Source organism: Erythrolamprus reginae, chromosome 1, assembly GCF_031021105.1.
Source record: "Erythrolamprus reginae isolate rEryReg1 chromosome 1, rEryReg1.hap1, whole genome shotgun sequence".
NCBI lineage: Eukaryota > Metazoa > Chordata > Lepidosauria > Squamata > Dipsadidae > Erythrolamprus > Erythrolamprus reginae.
In genome coordinates, this window is record NC_091950.1 from 54,308,281 (window position 1) to 54,325,072 (window position 16,792).

The window sequence follows — 16,792 nt, forward strand, 5'->3', positions numbered from 1 at the left end:
ACCTCTTAATAAGGTGCCCTTCTCAACGGAGAATTCCGTTCTACAGCGCCAGAAAGGAACGAACAACTCGGCTGGGGCAGAACTCGGCCATCCCCTTAACACCCATTGTCTCACCTGGGCCAAAATAGGATCCTTTCCTGTCTCCCTGGCCACATCATAAGCGGACAGCACTAAGGGTCCTTCGGACAGAGCTAAGACTGGGCACGACGGAGCGGGGTCTGACAACAATTCTTGCAGTGGGCATCTGCTGAGGGCGTCGGCATGCGCTATATGGCGACCCGGTTTGTAAATTAGAGTGTAGTCATAATTAGCTAGGAATATGATCCAGCGTGACATTCGCGGGGACAATACAAGGGGACTATGGTGATTCCCAGCTAAAAGACCCAACAAGGGTTGGTGATCTGTGACCAGTTCGAACTTATGGCCATATAAGTACTCATGAAATCTGCGGACTCCTGCAATCAGCGCCAAAGCCTCCTTGTCAATATGCCTGTAGTTCCTTTCGGCTTTAGCAAGGGTACGGGGAAAAAATGCAATGGGGGCTTCTGAGCCATTGGGCAACCTGTGGCTAAGGACGGCCCCCACCCGGTACTGAGAGGCGTCGCAGGTAAGGGTCAGTGGCAAACTAGGGGAGTATTGTGCCAGCACATCATTAGAAACGAGGATCCTTTTAACTGCCCCAAACGCGGCTTCCTCCCTGGAACCCCAATGCCAGCTAGATCTATTGTCCAGCAACCTGTGTAACGGTTCGGCCACCAATGCTTTATGTGGAATAAAAACCGCATAAAAATTGAGCAGACCCAAGAACGCCTGAAGCTCCGCCTTTGACCGGGGTCTGGGGGCCTCCTGGATTGCCCTTGTTTTCTCGGGGGTTGGGTGGATACCTTTCCCATCTACCTTGAATCCCAAAAACTCCACCTTCGGCACCCCAAAAACACATTTTTGTGGTTTCAATTTCAACCCCGCCTCTTTAAATTTAGTTAAGACACCAGTCAACGAAGCAGTGGAAGTGATGTGCCGGTGCCTGGAGGCTGTTGGGGCCTGGATGGGTGTCAACAAACTCAAACTCAACCCAGACAAGACGGAGTGGCTGTGGGTTTTGCCTCCCAAGGACAATTCTATCTGTCCGTCCATTACCCTGGGGGGGGGAATTATTGACCCCCTCAGAGAGGGTCCGCAACTTGGGCGTCCTCCTTGATCCACAGCTCACATTAGAAAAACATCTTTCAGCTGTGGCGAGGGGGGCGTTTGCCCAGGTTCGCCTGGTGCGCCAGTTGTGGCCCTATTTGGACCGGCAGTCATTGCTCACAGTCACTCATGCCCTCATCACCTCGAGGCTTGACTATTGTAACGCTCTCTACATGGGGCTACCTTTGAAAAGTGTTCGGAAACTTCAGATCATGCAGAATGCAGCTGCGAGAGCAATTATGGGCTTCTCCAAGTATGCCCATATCACTCCAACACTCCGCAGTCTGCATTGGCTGCCGATCAGTTTCCGGTCACAATTCAAAGTGTTGGTTATGACCTATAAAGCCCTTCATGGCACCGGACCAGAATATCTTCGGGACCGCCTCCTGCCGCACGAATCCCAGCAACCGGTTAGGTCCCACAGAGTTGGCCTTCTCCGGGTCCCGTCGACTAAACAATGTCGTCTGGCGGGACCCAGGGGAAGAGCCTTCTCTGTGGGGGCCCCGACCCTCTGGAACCAGCTCCCCCCTGAGATTAGGATTGCCCCCACCCTTCCTGCCTTTCGTAAACTCCTTAAGACCCACCTTTGCCGTCAGGCATGGGGGAACTAAAACACCTCCCCCTTGCCCATGTTGTTTTGTTGATTGATTGACTGTGTGCCTGTTTTTTATATATACTGTTTTTTATGAGATTATTAATTTAAATTGGAACTGGATGGGTGGGCATTGGATTTGGTATTGTGCACTGTACTGTTTTTTATTATTGTTGTGAGCCGCCCCGAGTTTGCGGAGAGGGGCGGCATATAAATCCAATAAACCTAAACCTAAACCATTTAACCCTAGATAATAATTCCTCTATGGAACTCCCTGACACCAGAACATCATCGAAGTAGGGTACAGTCCCATCTAGCCCATATAATAATCGTTCCATTAACCCTTGAAAGATACCTGGAGCAATGGAGACTCCGAATTGGAGACGGTGGCATTTAAAAAAAACCCTATGGGTGATTATTGCCTGGGCCTCAGCTGTAAGGGGGTCTACGGGGAGTTGCTGGTAAGCTTGAGAAAGGTCCAGCTTGGCAAAGACCTTGCCGCTTCCCAAAGTGTGGAGTAATTGCTGCACCACTGGTAATGGATAGGAGTGATGCGCTAATGCCCGGTTCACTGAACATTTGTAATCCCCGCATAACTTAATGCCCCCATCCCCCTTAAAGGCAATAACTAGCGGGGTCTCCCACGCTGCTTGGTCCACTGGTTCCAAGACTCCTTGCGCGATCAGCCAGTCCAGTTCAGCGTCCACCTTCGGCCGGAGAGGGATCGGAACCTGGCGAGCCTTCAGACGAACAGTAGGTACCTGGGGGTCAAGACTAAAAGAGATGGGAGTTCCCGTGTAGCAGCTCAAAGTGTTATCGAACATGGAGGGAAACTCCTTAGCAAGCCTGTCAAATTCAGAAATTCCATTAACCACATTTACCCCCGAAATAGATAAGCCCAAAGACTGAAACCAGTCTAAGCCCAACAAATTGGAGAAGGGTCCATCAACCACAATTAAAGGTAGCTTGCCCACAAAAGACTTAAAACGGACATTAAAATGACCCTCCCCCAAGATCAGAATCGACGCCCCTTGGTAGTCTCTCAACGTAGAATTGCAGGGTTGCAAACGACCCTTGCTCAGTCTCGGAAAACAACGCTTAAGGGTGGCCCATGAAACCAAAGAATGCGCGGAGCTAGTGTCCACTTGCATTGAGCACCAGGCGTCTCCGAGGTGAACCTCCACCGAAATCTTTTCCGCAGAGCCCGACGTCTTCTGGACGTACGAGGTTGCTTGACGCGGAGAGCTGAAGACAGCATTACAATCATCCCTCCGGGTTGAGGAAAATTTTCTTTGCCAAAGGGCATTGAAGTTTTGAGACTCCCTCTGATCCCTAGGCGCTGCAGGTGGGGATCTGCGGAAACGGCAGACCCTCGCAATGTGGCCCCTGGCCCCGCAACGTCTGCAAGTGGCATCCCTAAAAGGGCAATTTGACCTGAAGTGGCTTCCCCCGCAGCCTCGGCACGGTGATAAAGGAGGACGGGGACGGGCAGCCGGCGGCTCGCGGCTGCGGTTAACCACTAGCCAGCAAACCTCTTCTTCCTCCGGGTCACCAGAATCCTCCTTCTCAATAGGAACCTTCGGCTTCTCCGGGGGGCTAGGCCCCTTATTTGTGACATTTACGGAGCTTTCCATGGCCGCAAGAGACTGGGTGGACAGCTCGAAGGCTCGGGCTTCCGCAAGAGCTGCTTGAAATGTTAAATCCCAGGTGGCCAGGAGACGCTGCTTAAAGCGTCCATCCCTCACCCCAAAAACTAGTCTATCCAGCAAATAGTCATTAAGATCCGAGAACTCGCAGTAGAGAGCCGCCCGGCGGAGAGCGGCTACAAAGTCATTGATGGATTCCCCCTCAAGTTGATTCCTCTGATAAAACTTATATCTCCGTGCACAGCGGGAAGGGGCAGGGGCGTAGTGGTCTTGCAAGGTAGAGAGGAATTGCTCCCATGGCACGTTATGTATAGTAACAGGGGCGAATAAAGCCCGTGCCGTTTCAAACATCTTGGGCCCGCAAAACCCGAGAAAATAAGATCTCTTACGGTCTCCAGAGATCTCTGTATAGCCATTGGAGATTAGAAAACAATCGAACCGGGCGACATATGAGTCCCACGTCTCCCCTTGAGGGTCGAAAGGGGGAAAGGTAAGTTGAACAGACATCCTCACTTACTGTGCTATACTCAAACAGAATCCGCATGCATAGGCTTGACTCTCGTCGCCAGTATAATAGACGAGGCCTTGGTTAAACAACAGGTTTAATAACAACACATGCCAGCAGTGGCAGGTACAGGCTTCAGCATAAAAAACAATATACAGGCTTTTATATTCCTAGCTGCCTGAGGCAGCAGCCAATACACAAAGAGGAAACTTCCCGCTTACATTGTAACTGGGGTCGGCACCACCAATCAGCACCCTGGATAGGTCTCGGCTCGCAGAGCTCTAGCGGCCGGCTGTTTCTATGCAGACACTTCACTCCTGATCAGCTGGGACTCAGGAGGCAGAGAATAGATGGGATGGGGCCAGTTAGAGTTTGTTCTGCTTGGTCCTAATCGGATCGGAACAAAGGAGCACCCACTCACAGAAAATTCAAAGCAAACACATCTATATTTTAAAACGATTGGTACAAAACAAGGTCAGGCTTTTAGTCCATGTTGGCAGTGTTCTCAGTCAAATTATTTAATAGATAAGGAACGGGCCATGACCGGGAGCCAAATCCAATTTAGATATTTCTCAGTGTTCTAGTGCCCTTCAAACACACACTCACGAATCTTCAGGTTTTCCTCAGACAGCTGCATTTCTGCATGATGAACTTAAAGGGACAACAGCAGTTTGCCAGCAAAGCATTTCTGGTACCCTGGACTAGGACCTTCACCAATACAAACATTCAGTCTCCACACCTCTTTTCCCATAAATCCTCATTTCTATACTGTAAGGGTGTAGTCAATTGTTTCCTAGAGATATTCACTGTCTAGATTTTCTTTCATAGAGATTCAACATCTAGAACTTTTCCCATAAGCTATTCCTATCTCCTTCGTGACCTTCTCACCCTGGCATGTAATAGGGTCTCCTGGTCCCCAATGCCCCCCTCCTCCTCTGAGTCAGACATTAACATAATTGGGGTTTCTACAGTGTCCGGTGGTTCCCCGAGTTTCTCAGGTTCCAATTCTCCTTCACTCTCACTCTGACTCAACTGCCAAGAGCACCGGCCTAGTGTACCAAGATGGACCTGGTTCATCCTCCTCAGAATCTGTGACTAACTGAGCTGGTCCATTGTGGACCATTCCCAACAGAGGTGGTATTTATCAGTTCTTTAAACCATTCAAATTTAAACTTTTCTCTGTAAGTATTCCTTGAGTCTTCGGAGAGGGGCGGCATACAAATCTAATAAATTATTTATTTATTCATTTATTTATTCATTTGTCCAATACACAAGTACATAGGAAGAAAATAGACATGTGATAATATAAAAAGGGTGAAAGTGGGCTTAGAGGAGAGGAAATATAACAGGAAGAGAATATATAAGATTGGTGAAAGAAAGGAAAGACAATTGGACAGGGGACGAAAGGCACACCAGGTGCACTTATGTACGCCCCTTACTGGCCTCTTAGGAATCTGGAGAGGTCAATCGTGGAGAGTCTGAGGGAGAAGTGTTGGGGGTTAGGGGTTGACACAATTGAGTCCGGTAATGAGTTCCACGCTTCAATAACTCGATTGTTGAAATCATATTTTTTACAGTCAAGTTTGGCGCGGTTCGTATTGAGTTTGAATTTGTTGCGTGCTCTTGTGTTGTTGCAGTTGAAGCTGAAGTAGTCATTGACTGGTAGGACATTGCAGCATATGATCTTGTGGGCAATACTCAAATCATGTTTTAGACACCGTAGTTCTAGCCTTTCTAGGCCTAGGATTGTAAGTCTATTTTCGTAGGATATTCTGTTTCGAGTGGAGGAGTGAAGGGCTCTTCTGGTGAAATATCTTTGGACATTTTCAAGGGTGTTGATGTCTGAGATGTGGTATGGGTTCCAGACAGATGAGCAGTAGTCTAAGATGGGTCTGGCAAAAGTTTTGTAGGCTTTTGTGAGTGGAGTGAGATTGCCTGAGCAGAAGCTGCGTAGGATCAGGCTAACAACTCTAGAGGCTTTTTTGGCGATATTGTTGCAGTGGGCTTTAGCACTTAGGTCATTCGATATTAGTATTCCAAGGTCTTTTACAGAATGTGGGTTTGCCGTGAGAGGTTTTTTATTCAGTTCGTAGGTGAGGTTAGGATTCTTTTTGCCAATGTGGAGGGTAGAGCATTTGTTGGTTGATATTTGAAGTTGCCAGGTGTTAGACCAGTTTGAGACAAAGTCCAGGTCTTTCTGGAGGGTGAGTGTATTATCAGTGGTATTGAAAAGTTTCACATCATCGGCAAAAAGAACACAGTTGCTTTCAATATGGTCACAGAGATTATTGATGTAGAGAATGAAAAAAATTCAAAAATTTCAAAAATTCAAAATTTCCACTGGCGGTTCTCCAGAACTGAATCAGAACTTTCTGAAACCCACCCCTGGTTTGGTCTCTATCTTGAAACAATCCCAGACCGAATGATGTTGTCCGGGAGATCCATGTTGGAGCTTCTTTAAAAATAAAACAAGATTGGGATTGAGTTATTGAAGAAGAAAGAAATTATTTTTATCTGCACTGCTACTGACTGCAGAATATTCTTTCCAGGCCTTTTAAACTGAGTATGTTTGATATACATACAAAATTATATCCATTAATAAAGCAGTTTTTTTAAAATACCCTTGATACAGATTTGTAGAAGGGGACCATAAAAAATAGAGGGAACAACTGATGCATTCTGGGCAACATCCAAAAGCATAAAAAGTAACAATGGAAAATCTGAACCACTTATTATACTTCTGAAAAAGTGTTAGGTAATTCAGAAATTTTCCAAATCTTGGTGAATATATTCCTGCCTTATCTATCTGCCAGTATCAAACACATTCCAGACTGAGTAAATTTCATTTAATTTTCTGTGTTATTAAAATATATTAATATATTTTATTTATATATTGGCCTTTACTACTACTACTCCGCAGTCTGCATTGGTTGCTGATCAATTTCCAGTCACAATTCAAAGTGTTGGTTTTGACCTATAAAGCCCTTCATGGCATCGGATCAGAATATCTCCAGGACCGCCTTCTGCCGCATGAATCCCAGCGACCGATTAGATCCCACAGAGTTGGCCTTTTCCGGGTCCCGTCGACTAAACCAGTGTTTTCCAACCTTGGCAACTTGAAGATATTTGGACTTCAACTCCCAGAATTCCCCAGCCAGCGGATGCTGGCTGGGGAATTCTGGGAGTTGAAGTCCAGATGTCTTCAAGTTGCCAAGGTTGGAAAACACTGGACTAAACAATGTCGTTTGGCAGGTCCCAGGGGAAGAGCCTTCTCTGTGGCGGCCCCAACTCTCTGGAACCAACCCTCCCCTGAGATTAGAACTGCCCCCACCCTCCTTGCCTTTCGTAAACTCCTTAAAACCCACCTCTGTCGTCAGGCATGGGGGAACTGAGATAATTTCCCCAGGCCTATATTGTTTATGTATGGTATGTTGTTTGCATGGTTTTTAAATTATGGGTTTTTAGCTTTCTAATTATTGAATTTGTATTATATATTGTTTTCTGTTGCTGTGAGCCACCCAGAGTCTGCGGAGAGGGGCGGCATACAAATTTAATAAATAAATAAATAAATAAATTGTCCTCTACTATGGAGCCTTTATTTATTATGGAACCATGCATAACATTGGTCTTTTTTAAAGCATTTTTCTCAACATTCATTTTTGGACACAGATTTGAAAGGCATACACTTTGAAGCTGCAAAAATATGCATTTTAATGATATTTTTGAGACAAGGAATGTTTTGAGAAGGATGCTAACAGACTCTATGAATTATGTGCTTGTCTGTCTCATGACAAGTTCCATTGTGCTGGATCACACCATTCCACTTGAAAAGACTTTAAATTTATGACAGATTACTTCTATATCCCTAATGCAGATGTGGAGAATTTTGGGCATACATTTGGGGAAATAATTGCATTTGTTAATAACTGGACATAATCATTGGGGTTTATGAGTTCAAATATATTTTGAATGAACTTCAACAGCTTTTATTTTCTCAATTTCCTTCTCATGGATATAAGATCAAATGTACAATATCATTAGCTTTCAATTTTTAAACTGCATTTATCAAATAGGTTATAATTTTGCTTTGTTTATTTTTGTTAGGCCTAAATGTAAATTCAGTTATGATTCTCATAGTTAAATTCTCTGAAGACTTTTTTTCCTTGAAAAAGAATAGATTTATAAAGATGGAAGAGGAAGAAGAGGAATTTTAATATTTACATTGCAGCCATATTCAACGTTTTGAATTGCTTTACATTACATGCATGGCTAAGAAATATGTTCCGCTTTCTTAAAAAGTAGCTTTACGTGGTCATAAGTAGAACTGATTGATGAATAAGCATGTCTCTGGAGTATATCAATTCCTAATCCAAACTTCACCAGTTTCATTTTTTTGAAAAAATGAGACAGGAGACCAGAAATGCTGTGTTAAAACAGCCATTACTACATAGACATAGACAATTCTGTGGTAAGTATGATTAAGATAGAGCCACATTCATCTAGACCTTTCTGCACTAAAATCAATGCCACATGAAGAAGAGATTACTGGAAACCACTAGATGACATGGTAGTGAAGTCACCTTGGGGACTGAGGAACTAAGAAAATTCTTGAGGAAATTGAGGCATGTGGCAACACTTTCCTGCCAAGGGTTATAAAAACAGGGCCACGTGGAAGTTAGTAATAGGTGTCTATGAAGTGAAAAATAGCCTTTTCATTAGGAATTAGGAAATAAGCACGGTTGGAAAATTGCATCAGAAGTGGGTTGCTGCCGGTTCGGACTAGTTCTATAGAACCATTAGTAACTTGGCAGCCTGGGTTGCTGGAACCGGCAGCAACCCAGGCGTACCATGCCCCCAAGCCAGTTTTTCTTGATTGCGCTTTTGTAGAGATTTGCAGCATTACCAATATTTCTCACACTGGTTGTTGTGAAGAACACTGGCTTGTTAACTATAAAGCTTTTTCTGGGGGGAGAAATGCCAGAACAAGGCCACTCTGAAGAGTTTGAACTGCTGCTGATTCTATTTGACAGAACTTGGAATGATACAAAAGGAAGAAGGGAAGGAGAGAGAGAGGGAGAGAAGATGAGTGTAATTTTTTTGGTGACACCACCATTGATGCTGAAAATGGGGGGGGGGGAAATCAAGAAAATTAAATGGACAAAGGTCAATTTTCACTTTCTCTTTCATTTGTTGACATATTTATAATTGTTGTGAGTGCTCCTCGTCCACCTCTGGTAAAGTTAGATTTTTGAGGAGGATGAGCCAGGCCCCTCTGGATACCCTGGGCCAGTGAAGTTGCCAGTTGATGCAGAGAGTGAGGGGTAAAGTGGCCTGAGTGAACCTGAGGAGCCACCAGAGGGGGTTGATATAACAATGGGGGGGGGGGTCCCAGTCCAAGGATGAGGAAGACATTAGACTAGATGAGCCACTCTTAGATGCTATATTCAGGAGGTTACAAAACAGACAACAACACTTGTATGGTAAAAGGAAGTAATTTTATAACTTTAACTCTAGGGCAGTGATGGCAAGACTTTTTTTCCTCGGGTGCCCAAAGAGCATGTGCACATGCTTCATGCTGCTTTGAATATAGTTTATTATTGTCCTTGTACTAGGGTGAACCCCCCAGCACAAGGGCAAAAGCACCAGCCTGAAGATGACAAGTGGGATCTTGTCGAAACGTCACCAGAAATCTCTAAAACTTACACAAGATGAAACTCGAATATGCCAAGACCTTCATACCTGTACCCGTGAAAATCTACGAATATATATTTGTTTTCATAGATTTTCATGGGTATATGTATGTAGATTGTTCTAAGTTCGAGTTTTGCCCCATGTAATATTTTGAATGTCTATGCGACGTTTCGGTGAAATCACATTCACCATCATCAGGCTGAAGTTGTTAGCTTCGTGCTGCTGTAAATATAAATATAAATATGTAAATAAACTATATTTACAGCAGCACGAAGCTAACAACTTCAGCCTGATGATGGTGAATGTGATTTTACCGAAACTTCGCATAGACATTCAAAATATTACATGGGGCAAAACCCGAACTCAGAACAATCTATATACATATACCCGTGAAAATCTATGAAAACAAATATATATATTTATTCAATTTTTATGCCGCCCTTCTCCTTAGACTCAGAGCAGCTTACAATATGTTAGCAATAGCACTTTTTAACACTGCCAGCATATTGTCCCAACAATCCAGGTCCTCATTTTACCCACCTCGGAAGGATGGAAGGCTGAGTCAACCTTGAGCCGGTGATGAGATTTGAACCGCTGACCTTCAGATCTACAGTCAGCTTCAGTGGCCTGCAGTACAGCATTCTATCTGCTGTATGTATGTATGTATGTATGTATGTATGTAGGTAGGTAGGTAGGTAGGTAGGTAGGTAGGTACATACGTACATATGTGTGTGTGTGTGTGTATGTATGTATATATGTACTCTATGTAAGTGTGTGTGTGTGTGCGTGTGTGTATGTATGTGTGTGTGTGTGTGTGTGTGTGTGTGTATATATATATATATATATATATATATATATATATATATATATATATATATATATATACACCCATACACATATAGCAACTCTACCCCCAGTTGGTTAAAACATTGCTAACCCAGCAGAGAGAAAATGATGAACCTGTGAGCTCTGCCATCTCCTAAGATGATGATTCCAATTTGCATGTAAATTCTGGTACTCGGTTGAGGTGCTGCTCCCAGACTGGAAACTTTTTTTTTAATGGGTGCACAGACTGCTCCCTCTTGATTAGAGTGCTCATAACAAATGGGAGTTGCTTTTTCTAAATGGTTTGTACTGTTTATGACTACCGTACATTACAGCTAATTAGCTGATGATACATGAATTACATGAATTAATTACCTGTATCTGTACAAAATTACGTGGGGAATTAATAAATATCCGTATAACTATCCCCAAAATTGCTTTTTGGAAATTAAAAAAAAGCTGTAAAGCCAATTTTATGCCGACCCTCAGTGCCATAGATTCTCTCTTCAAGAAAGTAGAGGAAAGCGCAATATGGCGAATCATTCTTTCTTATTAATTTTGACTCCGTTTCATCGTATGATTTATTCTCTTCCTCTCAAAAGTAAAAAAAGAAAGGTAAGAAAGGTGGGCTGGGAAGTAGAATATTTGTAACTTTGAGAGAATTTTGAACATGTGCATTCAAAGATCCCCCAATCCAAGGAATGCCTACACAGCAATTAAGGCTGCAGCTGCAGAGTCCTTTCAGACAATTGGGTGTATCAATTAGCTATTTCACCATACATGCATTGAGATAGACTCTGTCCCAGCTGCTACTGAACAGATGATGGGTGCTATTGCTGGTTTTCTGACAAGGTATTTGAAAATGTGTACATTTCTCTCAACAGGAAGGAAACAGTAAGAAAGCTGTTTTATGCGTGCTACAGAGAGTCACTTTGGTGTAGTGCAGTGATGACGAACCTTTTTTACCGAAATCATGTATGTGTGTGTGTTATCGTGCATGCGCAAGTGCCCACACCCATAATGGGGCTACCTTTGAAGAGTGTTCGGAAACTTCAGATCGTGCAGAATGCAGCTACGAGAGCAATCATGGGCTTCCCTAAGTATGCCCATGTTACTCCAACACTCCGCAGTCTGCATTGGTTGCTGATCAGTTTCCGGTCACAATTCAAAGTGTTGGTTATGACCTATAAAGCCCTTCATGGCACCGGACCAGGATATCTGCGAGACCGCCTTCTGCCGCATAAATCCCAGGGGCCGTTTAGGTCCCACAGAGTTGGCCTTCTCCGGGTCCTGTCGACTAAACAATGTCGGGTGGTGGGACCCAGGGGAAGAGCCTTCTCTGTGGTGGCTCCGACCCTCTGGAACCAGCTCCCCTCAGAAATTAGGATTGCCCCCACCCTCCTTGCCTTTCGTAAACTCCTTAAAACACCTCTGCTGTCAGGCATGGGGGAACTGAGACATCTCCCCATGTAGTTTTTGTGTATGATATGATTGTGTGTATGTTTTTATATATTGGGGTTTTTTTTAGACTTTTTAATGTAAAATTATTATTTTTACATTTTAAATATTAGATTTGTTACCATGTATTGTTTTTTATCACTGTTGTGAGCTGCCCCAAGTCTACGGAGAGGGGCAGCATACAAATCTAATTAATAATAATAATAATAATAATAATAATAATAATAATAATAATAATAATAATAATTCAATGCAATAATAATAATAATAATAATAATAATAATAATAATAATAATAATAATTCAATGCTAGGGGATGGTGAAAATGGCCTCTCTTGCTCCCCCCCTCCTTGGAGGCCCCCTGGAGGCTGGAAACAGCCCATTTCCCAAACTCTGGTGGGTCTGGTTCCAAAAGAAAAAGGCTCCAGAAGCAAAAAAATGCCCTCCCCCATCTCCCTGGAGATTCTCTAGAACCTGAAAGTGCACAACACATGCACATTGGAGCTGAGCTAGGGTAACATCTCACATGCCAGCAGATATGGCTCCACATGCAACCTGTGGCACCATCACTGGTGTAGTAGATAAAGCACCAAGCTAAAAAGTGGGAGACCCAGAGTTCCATCTATGCCTTAGGTACGAAACCAATTGGGCAACCTTGGGGCAGTCACTTTCGCTCAGCTTAGGAGGCAGGCAATGGCAAGCCTCTTCTGAAAAACTGACCAAGAAAACTGCAGGGACCAATCCAGGCTGTTTGCCAGGAGTCATCACTGACTCAAAGGAACACTCACAAACACTTCCATATACAATGCTTCATCAAAATTATGATCAAAGATTAAGGAAGATCTATCCCCCTGTACTATATGTTAAAGGGCTTAATTTTGGAATAAATCTCTGATGTTGCAACAAGCCAAATCTTTTTAACAATAATAATCAAAAATAATAATCTGATTATGAGAGCTTTTATGAGTCCAGGTGCTGGTTAGTATCATTAGCTGAGCAGAGCTGAATATATCTGATTCTCCTTTGCAGACATTAAAAAAGTAAAGATAGATATTCTTTCAGAATTTATCTCATCAATATGTACCACTGCTTTTTCTAAAAATAATAAAAGCAATGGTCAGGCCGAAGCCAGTTTATTTGGGATTTTAGGCCTGCCACACTTTTCTATTATGCATTTTCTATGGTGGAAAAGCGGGCGGGGGGTAATATGAAGTTGCTAGCATGTAGCCATAACAAATCCTTACTAGAAAGCCAAGGTTATCCTTTGTCTCTGCGCCCCTGCACCTGCATGGAAAGAGATGGGTGGATTCTGCCAGCATGGCAATAGAACTTTGGACAATAGAACTGTGGGGGCAAGGACTTGAATTTTTCAACTGGGTGGTGAAACCTGATTCAGTTTTCGCCCAGATGTGCCAACATAGCTCTATTAATAAATTGGAACTTTGAGGAATACTTTGCCTTGGATTCTGATTTCATTTTGGATGCTATTTGGAACCCTTACAGCAATATAGATGCAAAAATACCATTGTTACTCAGTCATTGTTTTGACCAATTTCAGTTGTATGTTCTGTAGGCAACCACATATTTTCTAGGGGATCAGAATAGGGAAGATGACCCACCCATTTGTTATGTATCTATGAAGAACAGGATCTTCATAGTGCTACTACTGCCATCTTGTCTTTCTGGCATTGCCTATGAAGAGGACTGTCAGGAGGGCTATAAATTGGATATGGGACAATGCAGACAGTCTTCAGATAATTCAGTCATATCTAGAGTAGCTAATATACCAGCTCCTCTCTAGCACAAAAACAAGAAGAGGGCAAGGTTGGGTTATTTTAGGGTTAGGTTTAGTACCTTCTGCCCTAATCCCATAAAACTGCCTATTCTATTCTTTGGTGGGGAGAAATGTCATAGAGATACATCGAGAAGATTAGCACATTCATTTTCCAGATGATTAGGACCCCTCATTCTGGGTCATCTATGCATACCTGGACTTTGGCAAAAGTGAGCAAAATTGCCAATAGATGTGTAAGGTTGTGCTTAACAAATACTTCATTTCTAGATTTCCTAAAGGATTTTTAATGCATCATACCCAGATAAGCATGAACCTTCTACGTTCACTTTAGGACTGAACTCAAATTCTGCCTCATGAATCCCAGCGACCAATTAGGTCCCACAGAGTTGGCTTTCTCCCGATCCCGTCGACTAAACAATGTCATTTGGCAGGGCCCAGGGGAAGAGCCTTCTCTGTGGCGGCCCCAACTCTCTGGAGATTAGAACTGCCCCCACCATCCTTGCCTTTCGTAAACTCCTTAAAACCCACCTCTGCCGTCAGGCATGGGGGAATTGAGGCACACACACACCGGGCCTATACAATTTATGTATGGTATGTTTGTGTGTATGTCTGTTTTAATAATGGGGTTTTTAAAAGTTTTTTAAATTTATTAGATTTGTTATGAATTGTTTCATTGTATGCTGTGAGCCTCCCCGAGTCTACGGAGAGGGGCGGCATACAAATCTAATAAATAAATAATAATAAATAAATAAAATACTGGTAGTGCAGAACCTGATCTTTGGAATGATCCCAAAACAGGGTGTGTTGGGTTTAAAGTTCTGCAGATTATTATTTATTTATTTATTTATTATTTGGATTTGTATGCCGCCCCTCTCCGAAGACTCGGGGCGGCTCACAACAAGTGAAAAAACAATCCAATACATAATCCAATTAATTAAAATATTAAAAGTTTTTTTTAAAAAACCCTATACTAACATACACACACACAAGCATACCATGCATAAATTCAGCGGGCCCAGGGGGAGATGTTCAGCTTCCCCATGCCTGACGGCAAAGGTGGGTTTTGAGAAGTTTACGGAAGGCAGGAAGAGTAGGGGCAGTTCTGATCTCTGGGGGGAGTTGGTTCCAGAGAGTCGGTGCCGCCACAGAGAAGGCTCTCCCCCTGGGGCCCGCCAACCGACATTGTTTAGTTGACGGGACCCGGAGGAGGCCCACTCTGTGGGACCTAATCGGTCGCTGGGATTCGTGCGGCAGAAGGCGGTCTCGGAGATATTCTGGTCCGATGCCATGAAGGGCTTTAAAGGTCATAACCAACACTTTGAATTGTGACCGGTAACTGATCGGCAGCCAATGCAGACTGCGGAGTGATGGTGAAACATGGGCATACCTGGGTAAGCCCATGACTGCTCTCGCAGCTGCATTCTGCACGATCTGAAGTTTCCGAACACTTTTCAAAGGTAGCCCCATGTAGAGAGCATTACAGTAGTCGAACCTCGAGGTGATGAGGGCATGAGTGACTGTGAGCAATGAGTCCCGGTCCAGATAGGGCCACAACTGGTGCACCAGGCGAACCTGGGCAAACGCCCCCCTCGCCACAGCTGAGAGATGGTTTTCTAATGTGAGCTGTGGATCGAGGAGGACGCCCAAGTTGCGGACCCTCTCTGAGGGGGTCAATAATTCCCCCCCCAGGGTAATGGACGGACAGATGGAATTGTCCTTGGGAGGCAAAACCCACAGCCACTCCGTCTTATCCGGGTTGAGCTTGAGTCTGTTGACACCCATCCAGGCCCCAACAGCCTCCAGGCACCGGCACATCACTTCCACCGCTTCATTGACTGGATTAGATGTATGTATGTCCCTATGCACTCTCCAAAGTACTACACCATCCTAAAGGTTACACAGTTTGTATTTAAAAATGATATAATAATATAAAAATTAGTGAGTGGTTGTATTTTCTTTGTCCCAAAAGGACATCTTGGGTTGATATAGATTGACCCTTGAGAAGGCCATCTAGCTTGTCCATAGCTTTTTCCAGAAACTTGCTACAAAACAATAAATACTGGGTATATTTATTTTTATGAGAGAGCAGAAAAACACATTCTCTGTCTTGTTGTTTTGAGAGTGCTACAGTTTCATAACAACAAAATGCTTTTGTTCACACAACTGATGCACCAAGAATCAAAGAAGCAAGAAAAAATAGGGAATGTTCTAAGCTATTACTGTAACAATCCAATTACAATGCCTATCAAACTTAACTTCACAGGTTATAGCTCCTAATTGCCTGACAAAAATTGACACTTCAGTCGCAACAGCATAATATAATCAGAGTCCAAATTAAATTTGATCGTGGGCAGAAAACGATGCTATCATTCGTCAGCATGGAAACAGAAGATCAACTAGCATGATATCAAAGATCAGAAATGAAAATTATTCATTAATGGCAGTGGTTTCCTGATAATGGAAATGACACAGTTCAGACGGCTGCGTAAAAATACTATTAATTAAAAAGATGATAGACCTAACAAGGCAGAGAAACCAGTGGAACCTCTTTTTTTCTGTGCTTGTTAAGGTGAAGAATGACAATGTTTAAGAACAGAAGTTTATGCACTTTTTTTAAAAAAGTATTCCACTGATTCTGTAGTAAGTTTAGTGAGTTCTTCTTGCTTACTGAAGCATCTTTCTCTAGGGGACTATGAATGGGCGACATCAAAAAAAAAATGTCTGAGCCATAATATGCCACTATCGTAAAGCAAGAATAGTTAGAGCTATGCAAAAGAGGGGCCCAATTCATAAAAGAAATGCACAAGAGACTTTTGCATACTATAAAGGAGGGGAAAATCCTTTAATTTCCTGCAAAAGCAGCTACCTTTTCATTTTACACCAGAAAAATATTAAGGAAAGAGTGTATAGAAGAATTGTAAACTGACTATAGACACAAAAAGACATAATTCTGACTTGTTTTTGAAATGGTAATACACATTCAAAGACTCATTTTGTTTGGAATTCCACTGTTCAATGTTCCTTGAAGATTCACGGGAAGGCTCAGAGTATGTTTTCACAACTCTTCCATGTCTGCTTTTCTGTTGGTTGATC